Genomic DNA, 16,929 nt, shown 5'->3' with positions numbered 1-16,929 from the left:
TTTAATTGTTTCAAAGAAAAATGAATGTTAAAGAATATTTATTGTAGTTTATCAAGGAGAACAAACAGATGTTATAGATCTTGATACAACTCTATGGCACTACAAACTTGGGCACATGAGTGAGAAAGGTATGAAATTACTTCATTCAGAGAATGTTTTATCAGGTATGAAATGTGTCAACATGGATTCTTGTGATAGTTGTGTGCATAGAAAATAAAAGAGATTTTTTTTAAGAGTGGGAAGGAAAAGAAAATTGAGAAATTAGATCTTGTGCATACAAACATATGGGGACTAGATCAGGTATCTTCCCTTGGCATCTCTCATTATTATGTTACATTCATTGATGATACAACTAGAAAAGTATGGGTTTATTTTCTTATACAAAAATCTGATGTATTTTAAACTTTTAAGAAATGGAAATACTTTGTTGAAAAGGAGACTAGTAAAAGGATAAATATCTCAGATCTTATAATGGTGGTGAGTATTGCAGTAAATAGTTTGACAAATTTTGTTCCACAAATGGTATTCATAGACAAAAAAATGTTCCAAGGAATCCAAAAGAAAATGGAGTGGTTGAACACATGAAAAAGACAATAATCGAGCATGCAAGGAGTATGAGGTAGGATGTTAGGCTATCCTTAAGCATGTGGGTGGAGGTTGTCAATATTTTTGTATATTTGATTAATATAGGTCCCTCTACTCCTTTGGGCTATCATATTTTAGAGGAAAGATGGATTGATGAGAAGGTGAGTTATTGTTTTCTCAAAACCCTCGATTGTGAAGATTTTACACATATAGATTTTGAAAATAAAAACAAGTTAGAAGATAAATCTAAGAATGTATATTTATTTGATATATAATTGATGAATTTGGTTATAGGATTTGGGATTTTTAAAATCATAAAATTGTAAGAAGTAGAGATGTCATATTTAATGAGAAAGTGATGTACAAATATCTCTTGCACCTATATTAGAAGAAAGAAAATGATTATGTAGTGTTAGATGATGCTCAAAAGGATGATGTTCCAGAAGTCCCTCATGCTCCATAATAACTACAACAACAAATACCACAAACCCTAGAGAATGTTAGATGGTCAAAAAGGTTAAGTAGACCTCCAAAAATAATTTTTCCCTCTTTCTATCCTAATTTATTAATAGGATGTTGGTGAACCTAAAAATTATGATGAATTTTTGCCATTAGATAGAAAGATTCAATGGGAGTTTGCAATATACAAGAAATGGACTCCTTGCTGAAAAATCAGACTTGGGATTTATGTAAGTTACCTATAAGTAAAAGGGCTTTATATAATAAATGAGCCTATAGGTTGAAGGAATATGATGGAGGTAAGAAAATATTTAAAGCTTGGATACTTGTAAAATTATTTGCATAGAAAAAAGGAATTGATTTTGATGAGATATTTTTTTCAAGTTGTTAAGTACTAGTTTAAGTACTGTGGCTACTAAAGATTTGCATTTGAAACAAATTGATGTTAAAGTATGTTTTCTTCATGGTGATTTGGATGAAGAGATATATATGGAAGAGCTATAGGGATTTGAGGTCAATGATAAGGAGAATTTAGTGTGTTGATTGAAGAAAAAATTATATGTCTTAAAGCAAGCACCTCGATAATGGTATCTTGAATTTGGTAGTTTTATGCATGAGCATGGATATACTAGGTGTCATTTAGATCATTGTGTTTATTTTAAGAGGTTGGATGATGATAGATACATTATTTTATGTTGATATATTGATTATATTCTTTTAGCTAGGTCTAACATGGATCATATAAAGGGGTTAAAACAATAGTTAGCACATTCATTTGCTATGAAGGATTTGGGGGTAGAAAAGTAAATCTTTGGTATGAAAATTTGTAGAGGTAGGAAAAATACAAAAATGACTCTATCTCAAGCTAGTTATATTGAGAAGGTGTTCCAACATTTCCCTATGGAGAATGCCAAAGTTGTCAACACACCTTTTTGTAGTCATCTAGAATTGACTATGAAGATGTGTCCAAAGACACAAGAAGAGTAGGATAAGATGTCCAGGGTACCTTATGCTTCAACTATAGGGAGATTAATGTATACCATGGTATGTACTAGGTTAGACAATTCACATGCAATGGGAGTTGTTAGAAGATATATGAATCATTTTGGGATTGAGCATTATTGGGATACAGTCAAATGGGTTCTTAGGTATTTGAGAGGAACATCTAGTAAGTGTTTACATTTTGGGGGATCTACTACTTATTTATAAGGCTATATTTACTTAGATTTGGTAGGGGATCTTCATATTAGGTGGAGTACTATATTTTATTTATTTACTCTTAGTGGGACAATAATGAGATGGGTTTCTTAGTTACAGAAGGTGAGTGCTTTACTCACTACGAAGGAAGAGTGTGTTGTTTCTACAGAGGCAACCAAGGAGATGATATGGTTTTTATTATTCATGGATGATCTATAGAGGTATAATTACCTATATATAGATAGTTAGAGTGCCACTTATCTTGCTAAGAATTATGCTTTACATTCAAAGACAAAATACATATAGTTGTGATACCATTTTATTTGATTAGTTTTGGATTATGGATAGTCAAAGGTGGACAACATACATATAGATGATAATCCAGCATATATACAAAGTTAGTGACGTGGGAGAAGTTGAATTCCTCTCCCACTTCGGTTGGTCTTCTAGACTGAAAAAAATAAAGGAACAATTGAGTCCAAGGTGGTTTGATCCAATTGGAGCCTCATATGGTAGCAGTATTACTACAAGACAAGTCTCCATGTGGGAGATTATTTTTTAGTGTGGATCTTGATCAATCCCCAATTGAGAGATTTAAATTGTATATGGTGATTGATTAGGGAAGTACTATACACTTTTTAATAAATTCTTTGTGCTTTGGGGCATCACCCATTTGTTTGGTTGACTTGTCAAGGATTTTTGAGATGAGTCATCAACTATTTCCCAAGGTTGACTTGTCAATGGATTTGTAGGTTAACTTGTCAAAATTATCTAGCCCTAAATTTTTGAGCATAAAAATCTTGTATAAAATGGCTTAGGTTTAATGATTTCATTAGAGTGTGATAAGAATTTAGCTTCTTGCGGTGGTATTGATTTGTAAGGGATTGTAGATCATAATCACTGGATAATAATAACATTCAATTCATTATTTGGTAGATGTAGTACAAGGATTGGGTGAACCATTTTTAATATTTATGTCTTGTGTTCTCTTATGTGTGCAGTATTATTTCTTGATATTGGTTATATTTCCATGTAATTGTTATTTATGTCTCATTAACCCTAACACATAGTTAGGCAAGCTAAAGATTCTAATCAAACACAAACTGAGATATGTATAATGATGTAAACTAACTAACTACAAGAGGACATATACAACTAAGAGATTGAGTTATTTACATGAACTATTATAACAAATCTCATTAGAAAAGGATAGAAGAACATATTTATTATAGTATAACAAAAAAGATCAAGATGAGGTGACCAAAATCTAACTAATATAATGAATTGAGATATGTTACATCTAAAAATGATTATGGTACAATGTGGAAAATGCCATGATATAGTACATTGTTGTGATTTTCTTTCCAAGCTCAAGAATTGGAATAGTAGTACATACATTTTTGTCATACAATATTAGAGCACCAAAGAGAATGGGTAAAGGGATGGGTGGATGTAGTGGGGATGGGGATGGAGTTTTGATAGATAATGGGTAGGTTTGAGTATGTGTGGCCCCTATTGCTAGGTTTTCACCAAGGTAGCTATCCAAGGCACTTTAATTGCCAAGTTTTCACCATTGGATGCTTGTTTTTCTCTTTACTATTTTTCTTTTCTTTTTTTATATTTTTTTGTTTGTTATCGTCAGCTGCCTAAATTTCTAGGCTTTCATTGTGATGATATTTTTTTAGAACTTTTTATAAGTTTTGTGTTCTTTCTTTAGGATGAGAAATATACACTAAGCAAATCATGTGTAAAACTTCTTGAGATGAATGATATTGGTGGGATAATTCAAGGTTTTAGCTTCTAAAGTTGGTAATTGATATGCTTTTGAGTTGAAGGACGTTGTGAAAATATAGGAACCCAACTAGGTGGGATCAAATTTTCTCGTCTTCTCTCAATTTTCTTGAACCTTCACGTTCTCTTTCAAAACCATGTCAACCTCTTGGAAATTTCAAGGATGAATCTTTTTGTTGAAGTTTCTCTTGATTCTATTCTAATATAATACTAGGCATTCATAGGTGTGTTCCCTTCTTTCATCAAGTAGGTCAAGTTGGGTGAGTCTAGCAACTCGATAGTCTTCATCAAATATTTCACCTTTCAATGATATATGAAAGAAAGGGAGTTCAACCTCTATGGATAGGATTTCTTTGGAACCATAGGTCAAGGAGTATGTAGATATTCCAATGGATATGTAAAATGAGGTGTAATATGTTCAAAGAGTAGGGTTGATTTGTAAATTCTAATCATTGTTAGAATCATTGATAACCTTTTTGAGGATTTTGAGGAGGGTTTTGTTTGTTTTCATCCTAACCATTACCTTGTGGGAATTATGGGATGGAAAAGATATGTTGGATGTGGAGGGATAATCACAGCTTTTCCATATTAAGATTCTCAAATTTTCCTTCATGGTCTCTAAAGATGGTGGTGTGGATACTAAAATAGAAAATAATGTGGTAGAGGATAAATTTGGATCCCTAAACTCATGTGGCATTGAAAAGTGGAACTATTTCAACATACTTGGAAAAATAATATGTTATTGTGATGATCCATTTATGTTCCTCTGAAGATGAGGACATGATCACTCTGACAAGCTCAAATCCCCATCATGAAAATTTACCATAGTGGTGCGATGGGTTGTAGATCTTATACTAAAGCAGGTATCAGATTGGCATGTTTCTAACATGGTAGACACCTCTTAACAAATTCATAGGCATCGTGTTTTAATATGGGACAATTATGCCCATCTCTTAAGATTTTCCTAGCTATGGCTATACCACTCATGTAGGCACTAAAAATTTTGGAATGTACCTCCCCTTAGAGTCATCATGACCTTATTCAAGTCTAAACACCTACAAAGGGTATTGTGATAACCTTGATGATATAGGGTGTTGGCTACAATAGTATAGTGGGAATATCTATGAATGAGGTTCTAGCATTAGGTTCATGTGAGATGTGGAGATATGATATCATATTTTAGATAATCATTAATCACATGGTACCATAGGGATTGGGCACCAACTAGGATACTCACCATCATTGGCTCATCATTCTCATATGTAGGTGTATGTAACTACTTGACTAAGAATTCATATTATGAAGCTTTTATGAGGGATATCCAAGAGAAAGTTGACAATCCATGACATTTATGACCCTATTTTGGATTCATGGCACTTGCATGAATTGGGTCTTTGTGAATTGTTCTTTCATTTATCCACTATCTCCTTATATGGTAAAAAACATTTCATCCTTTATTTGATACTCAATGAGGACCTTATTGATAATTAGTTGTGAGTCACCAAAGACCTATAATTCTATGATATTACAATCTATTATTGTTTTCAATCTTGTGATGAGATCCTCGTACTGTAATATATTATTGGTGCACTAGAATATTAACTTAAAGCATTTAGGGATGTAACCACCTTGAGGGGTAACCAACAATATCCATGCTTCAAATCTATGAGATGTGTAGGACCCATCAATGTAGAGTTTCCATGGAGGTTTCCCTTTTACCATTCAAAGATATTTAGTAGGAAACTCCATGACCAATGGGTAGGCATCTACTAGGGGTGCATCAACCAATTGATCCACAATGAATTGTACATTTATTGCTTTCGGCCTGCATACTAGATACTAAATTCATTGAGAAGCATAACCCATTTTGTCAAGCAATCTATGAGAGCCATCTATAAGTTCATACATTTTAGTGGATCATATTTGAGATAAGCCCCAAATTATGGCTAATCATGTAATAGCAAAGTTTTTGAGTGGCTAAAACCACTTCCAAATATGATTTACATCAGAGTATAATTGAGCTCATAGCTGACAAGGGTATGAATAATGTAGACAAATGCTCTTTCTTTCCTATCATCATCTAGTTGAGCCACAAGCGCCCCCAATGTTGTCAAAGTAGCTAATATGAGGAAAATCAAGGGTCTTTTAGCAGATTGTGGTACTATAATTTGTGGGTTGGATAGATACTGCTTGATCTTTTTGAAACTACATTGACTTATGGGATCCCATTTAAAATATTGATCTTTCTTCAACAGACGTGTGAATGGTTGGCACTTGTCTAGAAGTTGTGAAATGGGTCTTCTAACTAATTTCAACTTTCCTTAGAGGCTATAGAGATGTCTCAATGTTATGGGAGGAGGATTTTCCATGATATCTTTAACCTTTTTAGGATAAAAGTCTATTCCTCTTTGTGATACTATGAGCCCTAAAAAAATTCCTAATGTAATGTTGAAGACACACTTTCTAGATTTAGCTTGAGATAGTACTATTTGAGGAAATAAAAAATTTCCTCTAGGTCTCTAAGATGATCCAACTGATGAAATAATTTTTATAATATTTTTTCCACATAAATCCTTGAGTGTTTTATGGATTAAAGCCATGGAATATGATGGTCATGGCTCGTTGATACATTTCCCTTGCATTCTTTAGTCTGAAAGGCATCATGTTCTACCATAAGGTACCTCATGGGGTTGTGAATGTTGTCTTATGTTTATCTTATTCTTCTATGTAGATCTAATTATATCCCAAAAATATATTCATGAGAGATAATATCTCAATTCTAGCTATGAGATCCACAATCATATTTGTATTAGGCAATAGAAAGTCATCATTAGGACAAGCCTTGTGGAGTTTTCTAAAGTCTATGCAGATCCTAATGTCATCAAATTTCTTGGTAACTAACACCATATTTGAGATCCAATTTGAATACTCAATGGGCATGATTATTTTGGCATGGAAAAGTTTCTCTAGTTCTTTTTTACCATTAGTACAACCTTTGAATGAATTTTCTCAATGTCTGCCTAACTTATTTTTCTTTCAAGTCTACTACAAGATAGTGTACAACTAGCTTAGGGCCTAATCCTAGCATATCTTGATATGGCCACGTGAATTTATTTATGTTTTCTCTAAGGAGTTCTACAAGAGAATCTTCATCTTCTTCTGATAGGGATGTTGTAATGTGTATAATTCTAGGAATCTCTATGGTGTCAATATTTAGTAATTTTGTTTATTAGATCAATATGGATGATACCTCTAGCTTGTGATCTTGTAGAGGAAGGAATAAGTCTCCATCCTAAATTTCCTTAGAAAGGTTTCCACCATTTTATATGTCCTTTATTTTCTCTCATTTTTATTGGTTTTGATGGCGCTCTAGAGGCATTTTCATGAGGGGGCCTTTTGTTTTATTTTTTTATTTTTTATGTTATTTTTTGTTTTTTACTTTTGTTTCTAGAAACTTATTCCTCCTTAAAGTAGCCCTTTGTCCAACTTGTAAATATAGGTGGATGGTGATTTTACTTGCTTGAGTGATACTTCAACTCCCATAAATCTTAGGAGTATTTCCTTATTAAGGAACTTGTCAATATGTAGTATGCTTATTTGGCCCCAATTTATGAGTTTGGTATGGATGAGTGGGAGATGAATAAGGTTGATGGATAGTTCAAAGAGCATAGAGGATTCTAGGAAAAAACATCATCATGGATATTGATGTAGGCTCTCTTTTAAAGCTCTTCAAGGATGTCTTCAACCTCTATGTGTTTGCATTGGATATTTAGGAAGGCATGGCCATTCTCATTAGTTTCCTACTTTGTAAGGAGCCCAAAACCAAAGTCTTTGTGTCGAGTTTTAATATATGCCTCTACAAGAAAATTGATTATAATTTCTTCATGATCTAAGCCATTTCCTTGGTAATCTCATTGGTCTATGGCTAGTCCATGTGAGTTAGGACATTTATCTTTAAAATAGTCAAGTAATTTTTTCATCTTTGGGATATATTTCTTTTATAGAACTAAGTGCTAATGTCTGGGGCCATCTCTTTCTCATTTAAGATTCCATTAAAGACAAAAGTAGATGACCCAACTTTCTTGAGTTGAGGGGTGGTGTCCTTCTTTGGGCCTTAATGTGATGAGTGCCCTTATGTGTCAGTGTCAAGGGGAAAGGTTGTTATTATGAATGTTGATGATATTCCTATGGGGGAGTATTTTAGCATTGCTAGATATGTTATAGTGATCATATGTTGCATGCATGGAAATTTTTGTTATTGATCTCAACATACATGTTATTCTATAAAAGATTGATAGAGCAGCAAACATAAATTTAGGTTGCACTGTTAAATGATTAAATATCAGGTCATGCACACTTAACTAAATGTTTTAAAGAGAATCTTGATGATGTGACTAAGAGTGCATGTGGAAACATGAAGCCAATTGACAGTTATTTGATATTTATTAAAGGCAACATTTAGACAAAGTTCCTAAGATGAAATTACTGATGTTTGCATTATATCTCCTAATAGAGATAAAATATAGTTAAGAGAAATTATATAGAGGTAGAAGACATGATGAAGATGTAGTGGTCAAATGTGCACATCTTGATGTTGCACAAGTGTAGGGTTGTAAAGACTATGAGATGACAATATTATACATTTTAAAAATATGTAAAGTTATATTGTAACATGTATTGTATTATCTTAATGTGGTACTATATTGTAATTGTAAATTGAGTTAGCCAATTAGTTTGAGGACTTTGTGTAAAGGAAAGTTGTTTTCCTTGTAGTAAGTGTGTGATTTAAGTGTATGAATGTGTAATTTGAGTATGCAAACTTGGATGTAACATCCAACAAACCTGATATTTAATATATGTTGATGGGAAAAGTGTTTGGTGCAGATAAGGCATGTGGGGATGATAGAAAGACTATATTTGAAAAAGAGGTTGTTGTGGATAGTTGTTTATACATGTTATTTTGTAAACAATAATACTAAGAAAAGTTGGATAGTGAGTTTGGTGGTCTTGCTCCTAATGTTATTTGTACAGTGGGTCCTTCTACCTTCCACAACTCCTAATAGGGTTAGAATCTCCTCACAAGGATTTAAAGTCTCCTAATATGGATTGATATCTACTAAATGTAATTCATTGTATCCTAATAGAGTCCATCTTCTTGCAAGGAACATATATGTTAGTACAACATTTTGTGGGTACCATCTCCACCTTGGCTTTCCCTCTGATCAAGTATTTCCCTAGTTAACAAATCTAGTATTATTGTGTATGGTGATCTTGATATGGTTGTTGCACTTATTGATTACATCTTTTAGATTTAATAAGGTTGATTAAAGTTGTTTTAATTAGATAATTGATTCAAACCCCACCCCCCCTTCCCTCCCCCTCTCAGTTATCTTGGTGGACTTTACTTTATAACAAATGTTATTAGAGCATTAGATCCTTGAAGGAAAAGCTTTATAGCTTAAGAAGATCTATGGTGAGTCATTTCAAAAAATAATTTATGAAGTTCGACGAAGTTAATAATGACAGTTGGAAAAAGAAAATGAAGACACATCTGCTATGCATGGGTCTAGGATATTAGTTGATCACTAAAAATGAGAAGGAAATAGTTGATGAAGACAAGCTTGAATCATCTACACAAGGATATAGAGATCTATTTATGTCTAATATGTCTGCTAGGAAAGCTCTTTTGTCAACTCTTCTTGAAAAATGAGTATATTCAAGTAAAATCTTTAAATTTGGCATGTAAAATTTGGAAATATTTGGAATCTACTTTTGAAGGTGATAACCATTCTAGAAAGATTAGATCGCAAAATTGGATATGTTGATTTCAAGAAGCTAAAATGATGGAAGATAAACTTGTAAGAAGCTATTTTGGTAGAATATTAGAAGAAATTATTATAGAAAAAGAATCCTAATTAAAAGAAGGATGAAGATGAAATTGTATGGAAAATATTGAAAACTTTGACACCTACATATAAGCAAACAAATCAAATGATTGAACATGTTCTACCTTGCACAAATAATTTCACAAGAGAAACACTTCTTGGAAGATTAGAATCAACTGAGATTAGTTTAAGACAAAGTGAAGATCTTCCTAGTATTGGGACTACTTTCAATGAATTAAGTGTTTGACCTACTTTGACAAGAAGTGAAAGTACTAGTGGAGATTGTGCTAACAATAGAAGAGGAAAATTAGAAGAAGACCAAAAGATTAAAGAAGGAATTGGCCTACTTGTGAGAAAAGACCTAAAGATAAGAAAATATTTAAATGTTGGACTTGTAATGAATATGGTCATAATTCTTCTAAGTTCCCTAAGAGAGTAAACAAGTATATAAGGAATTTCAATCCTAGGAAGCCTAGAGAATGTCTTTATAGAAATAATGAGGATCTAGAATCTAGTGTGGAATATTTTTGAGTGAAAATGGTGAAATAGGATTTGTTTCTATTAAGGAGGAAAGTCTTGGAAAAGAAGTTAAAGAGGAAATATCCCTAGTGTCACAAGTAGAAAAGAAGAAATATGATTGGATCATAAATAGTGGTTGTTCACACCACATGACTAGAGATATGAACAATTACATTGAATTCAATAGTTGTGATGGAGGAATTGTTAGAGTTGGAAATAATGTAGTCTACAACATAAAAGGGATAGTATCTATTACTCTTTATGGGAAAACTAACACTAATGTTTATTTTTTTGATGGTCTAAAACATAATCTTATGAGTGTTGGATAGTTAGTTGACAAGGGATATCATTTGCAATTCAGGGTGAAGATGTGTATTATCAAGGATAAATATGGTAAGATGATTGGTACTGGTACAAGAACAAAAGGTAATGTTTTTCAATTAAATCCTACTAAGATGACATGATTAGTTGCTAAAGTTGATAATAGTTGGTTATGGAAAAAGAGGTTTTGTCACATAAACTTTGACATTATTGTGAAGATCACTATTATGCTTGTTGTTAGAGATTTGCCTAAAATTGTGAAGCCTAATGACATGGTATGCAAGGAATGTGTTATGGAAAAGCAAAAGAAAAGTTCTTTCCTAAAGAAGTTTACTATATTGGCAAAAATGGAGCTAGTGCACACATATTTGAGTGGTCCTACATGAAAATAAAATCTTTCTATGGTGAAAGGTATTTCATGATTCTTGTTAATGATTTTACTAGGATGATGTGGTTAACATTTCTTAGAGAGAAATATGAAGTATTTGAGAAGTTTAAGGTGTTTAAGAATAGAGTTCAAAATGAATCTAGTTTGAAGATTAAATGTCTGAGATTTGAGAGAGGTGGAGAGTTTATTTTGAATGAGTTTAACAATTTTTTGAAGTAAATGACATTAAAAGATAACTTTCAACCCTAAAATACCAAAGCAGAATGGTATAATAGAGAGGATAAATAGATCAATAATAGAGGCAACAAGAGTTATGATATTTGAGTATAATGTTTATAAGATTTTTTGGACAGAAGTAATTAATGCAATAGTATACACCATGAATAGAGCATAGATTAGATAAGGCAATGATAAGACCCCCTATGAGCTTTAGTTTGGACATGCACCCTCATTTAAGTATATTGGAATCTTTGGAAGTAAGTGTTACATTAAGAGAGAAGATGATATAATCTTTGGAGGTGATGATGAAGCAAGTGAAGCATTTGCTAGTGAAATGAAGGAGTTTGATATGATCATGATTGGTGAGATGAAGTACTTAGGATTGCAAATATTTTGAGCCTGATTTAAGGGTGACCAAAGATATAATTAATCTTACTCCTACATATTTTACAAAGCTAGCATAGATTGAATCTATGTTGACTCTTTGTATGGATCGATTGTCAGAGTATACAAGGAAAGTCAACATAACAAAATTGGATCAAGACATGTAGCAAGCATGACTATTGAGCTTAAGGATTTCCAATTCAAGTGCACTTCATGAGGTTGTGGTTGTCTACTATGGGTACAAGCTAAAGTGAGATGCAAGTGGTGATGAAAAACAAGTTTAGAATGAAAGTCATGGTTCACCGGCTTAATGGGTTTTCTTTATAATGTATTTTAAGTATTTTTAACCCAAGAGACATATGTCTCATGTTGAATCTCTTTATTTCTTTTGGTAACTACTTTTGTTAACTTTCAAGGGGGTTGGGTTTTCAAGGAGACCCCCTCAAACATAAATTATTTAAGTTATATCTAAAAAAGTGAATAGGGGTTAGAAGCAAAATGAAAGAAAACATAATTGTTTTTTCTCTTTGTTAGTATATAAACTAATGTTATCTTTTTGACATTGATAATAGAAATATATTAGTACCTAGTGTTGGTCATAGATTGGTTTTGACCAGTGAGTTTCTACACACTTTAGTCATTTACTTAGTGCATGCTGAATTAGTAGTACATACTAAGCACAACATGTATATAATAGTTCATGTTGAGTCCATAGTGAGTGTTGAGCCACTCATGTGCTGAGTCACTCAAATGTTGAGAAGACAGTGCATGCCGAGTGATTCAAGTGTCGAGTAGACAATGGATGCCGAGTGATATAAATGTTGAGCTAGAGTATAAAGAATAGTATATGTCGAGCATCAGATACCAAGTAAGATAGTTTGTTCATAGTTGTTTGTAATGGCACAAACAACTATGTAAACAATTTTTGAGCTGACTTAAGGATTGAATTATGATATTTGGAGATAAGGATGAATCTTAATTTGAATTCCCAATGCATGGCATGCAGCCAATCAGAAAAAGGGAAGGTTTAAGCAAGAAAATAAATGAATCACAATCGTTGATTCATTACTAACCCTAAGCCACCAAAGTCTTCTTAAGGAAGACAAATCCTAAACAATTCATGTTGTGAAGAGAGAAGTTTGTATGCACAAATAGAGCATTCATGGTGGCTAAGGAGTTATGAATAGAAACTAAATTACAAAATCAGTTAAAGTAGAACAAAGGAAAGGAAAAGGATATAGCAGTGAGAGATTTGAGTAGAAGGATCAAGAATACATCCGTATAGAGGTGATCTATCATCAAGAAATCAAATGCTACCTACATGATCATTGATGAATCATTCTAGCAGGTCAATCAGTTAAATCTCTTAATAGAGTAGTCCTAACAGGCTGTATTGAAATCCTTTAATAGGGTACTTAATTTTGAGTTGAAGTCCTTTAACCAGTTACACTTCTAACAGGGTGTTGAAATCCTTTAACAAGGTAAGACCTAACAGTCTTTGTAAGCCTTTAATAGGGTAGACCTTTCGAAGGGTAGATCATGTCTCATGATCAAACATAGTAACCTTCATTACTACAATAGTGAATATTTGTGGGTGTCATCCCCACCCCAGTTTTACCTTCTCATTGGAGGCCTTCTGGGTAATCATATCTTGTTTCATATGTGCTAAATGTTTTTTACTTTCATGCTATGAATGAATATGTTTAGCTAGCTATTTTAGTTTACATGCAAATTGTATGATGGATGTGTGGTGAATAATTTTATGGTTGAAGTTTTAAAGTATTGATTCACTCCTCCCACCCTCTCAAATTTTAATTTCCCTATTGACGATTGCATCAGTGAAATTAAGGAAGTGTTGCTCTTATTTTCATTGGTTACCTACTGATCTTTTTGAAAGCTTAACTCGTAGACGCATTGTTCCTGTAGCTTATGTTTGTTAGGATTTACTTTTCATGTTGTTTTCTTAAAAGTCTTGTTTTCCTACCTTCTTTATTTACTTTAATAACCCCTTGGTTAATTTAGGAATTCATATAGTTGCACTATTAGATTGTATTCATTAAAAGAACAAAAAAATACAAAAAAATATGTTTCCTTTTTGTGTGGTTATTCTTTTGAGATAGAGAGAAAATTCAAATCTTATCTAAATTATTTACAACCAGCAAAGACCTCCTAATGAACATTCACTTTTATCTTCAATTGAGCAGATTCCAATAGGTTGCAAGATCACCCAGAACCTTGGAGTTGATCCTTGGATTATCTTTTCAAGAGAGTAGTTTGAAAGGATTCCTACCGTTAAGCATTGCATAAAATGACAGCCCAAAAGAAGTGGTGCTAGAAATAGGGCCATTACATTCAGAATAGGAGAAAAAAAATTGCAAACTTCAAAATTCTATATTTTTTTACAAGTTCAAAAAAAATTCTAAGTTTTTGAGCTTCCGAGCTATGCAGGTGCATTAGGTGTGTAGGCGTGTCAAGTGTGTAGGTGTGCATGATTTGTGAGAAAGTGTACTTCTACAGAGGTACATTTTTTCCAAAATTGATTCAAACTAAAGGATTTTGATCTATCATCCCCATTTCAGTAAGCTTTAAGATCTTCACCAAGTTCACATGAGTTCCTTGAGATTAGCCATTTCCATAATCCTCGTAGTGACAAAGGAATCCCCTAAATTCTACCACTTCCATTCAACATTTTATCATCTTCTTTAGTTCTGCCTGCACAACAACCACTTGACATTCCACCTAATCCTTTGTTGGCCTTTTTTTCAAATGGTGTAGACTCACCAATCAACTCTATAGGTGTACTCAATGATCTTCCTAAGAATCTTGAGAATTTTTTCCCAAGGTTCATCTATGAGAGACACGAATTGTTGAAGACCACATCAAGGTATTCAAGGAAATTTGCAACCAAAAGTAGATTGCTAATGAGAATGTGGTTCTTCACTTATTCCCCTACTCTTTGAGGGAATTTTCCTCAATTGGTATGTTAATTTGCCACTTGGATGTATTGGAGACTAGGCTACTTTCAAAAAATTGTTCTTGTAACAATTCAAAACTTTCATCAATCTAGCCATGATTTATCAGTAATTAATATTGATAAAAAAGGACCTAGCTAAGAAAATTTCATGCTTCAACCATTTCTTTCATATGGCATACTGCAAATTAGAAAAGCCATACACTATACTAGTCAAAGCTACTATTTAGATTTATCTGAATTCTATGAACCATCTTACTGCTATTTTTCTAAGAAGATTTCCTGTAATAGATATCAACACATTGGACAAAGTCTTTATAGAAGTGATTGCCTTCACTAAGCAAGCCAATCCTAATGGAGGAGGATTGATCCTTCTAGCTCAAGGTATTGCAATGATGCCAACATATCTTGTTGAAGCACCTGTGATACCTAGCCAATTCATACCTATGAATCCAATTCCATTATAGTAGGCACCCACTCCATAAAAACCTACTTTAACATATCTAGTATATGAACCTCCAAAAGCTACTTTCTTTGAGCAAAAGGAAGTAGCTCCACTAAGGTAGACAACATTTTTTCCTCCAAGTTTGGTCAAATAAAGAAGACCATGTCACAAATGAACAATGAGCTTACTCTCTTAAGGTTGTCACAAGGATAGAATAACGACTTCCAAAGAAATAATACTAGTCCTTACAACAACAACAATTAGAATTATAATTACAATAGAAATTTTAGTGGAAATAACAATATTGGAAACAACAATGTAGGAAACAATAATGGAGGAAACAACTTCAATCCTCCTAATCATAAGAACAACTTCCAAAGATAGAATAGACAATGGAACATTGGTCCAAATAGTGGGAGAGTTATTGCAAGCAACAACAATAATAATGCTTAGTATGTGGACATTAATCGATATGATGATGGTCAAACACATCTAACAATGATGGTTCGTACTACAGTGGAAATCAAGATATGACTCAAAATTCACAAGTTAATGACAACATGCCTCCTGTATAATTTAAGTTATGCTACTAGAATCCTATGATTCTACATAGAACACATAGGTGGAACAACCAGCCAATTAAGAATTCTCTTTTCCATTTCATTAGGAACTAGACATTCAACTAGAAGAGGTGTTTGCCTTGCATAATGACAATCAAAATACATACAATCTATGAAGTTGAAAAGAACCTATGAGAGATGAAACTCCACCAGCATTACAACCAACTCCTCCTATTTTGAGAGTGATTAATAATCTGGTACTAGTCAGGCCAACATATGGAGGACAACAAAATCATAATCCAAGAACTATGCTAACCATCTTGAAAAATCCAGCTTGGTCTATTGAAAAGTATAATGTGGTGGAAGATTTGAAATGGACAAAGGCTAACATGTCCATGTTTTAAATTCTTCAAAATTATCCCCATCAATGAGAAGTGCTAATGAAAACTCTTTATCAGACAAAGACACCCCATAATATGAGTATTGTTCCTCAAAAGACAATGTCTCAACACATCAATGCCAACTATGTTTAAAGACAAGGTTGAGGTACCTCCATTTTTGTGTAGCATTAGGATATATGAGAAGAATCTTCATAATTGTTTACTTGATTCAAGAGCTTCTTGTAATGTTATGTTGCTATCAATAGCACAAAGTTTAGGAGTCAATATTCAACCCTCCAATCAAATAGTGGTACAATTGGATAAAATAGAGGTGAAAGTCATTGGTGTGTTGAAAGATGTTTGAATATAGTTGACAGTAGATCCCTGAATTAAAGATGTCATCAATATACTTGTGGTTGATATCCTAAAAACATATAGACTACTACTAAGTAGAGAATGGACCAGATGCCTAAGAGGATGGTTTTCTACAAACTTTACTCAGTTATGGTTACCATGGAAAGGGTTGAACAATCAAATCAAGATAGATGCAGAACCAAAGCTAAAAATAATGATTACAAAATACAATACTCCAAATGAGGTAGCATTCTTACAAATAGATCTGGGTTCTTACAAGGTGATGAATTTTGATACAACTTTAGCCAAAATATCAAATGATAAAGGTTTAGAATTTGAGATTTCAAACCCAAAGGATGAGATCGTAATGCAATTCATAGAAAACATGATGACTAACTTACAATGTCTAGGAGAAGAAGCTAACCCCAGTATCCTCCTTCGAAGATCTTGCTAATTGCATAAAGTTGTTCA

Source organism: Cupressus sempervirens, chromosome 11 (assembly GCF_028749045.1).
Source record: "Cupressus sempervirens isolate cs-2001-9-10 chromosome 11, ASM2874904v1, whole genome shotgun sequence".
Classification (NCBI taxonomy): Eukaryota; Viridiplantae; Streptophyta; class Pinopsida; order Cupressales; family Cupressaceae; genus Cupressus; species Cupressus sempervirens.
This window is presented reverse-complemented; position numbering follows the sequence as displayed.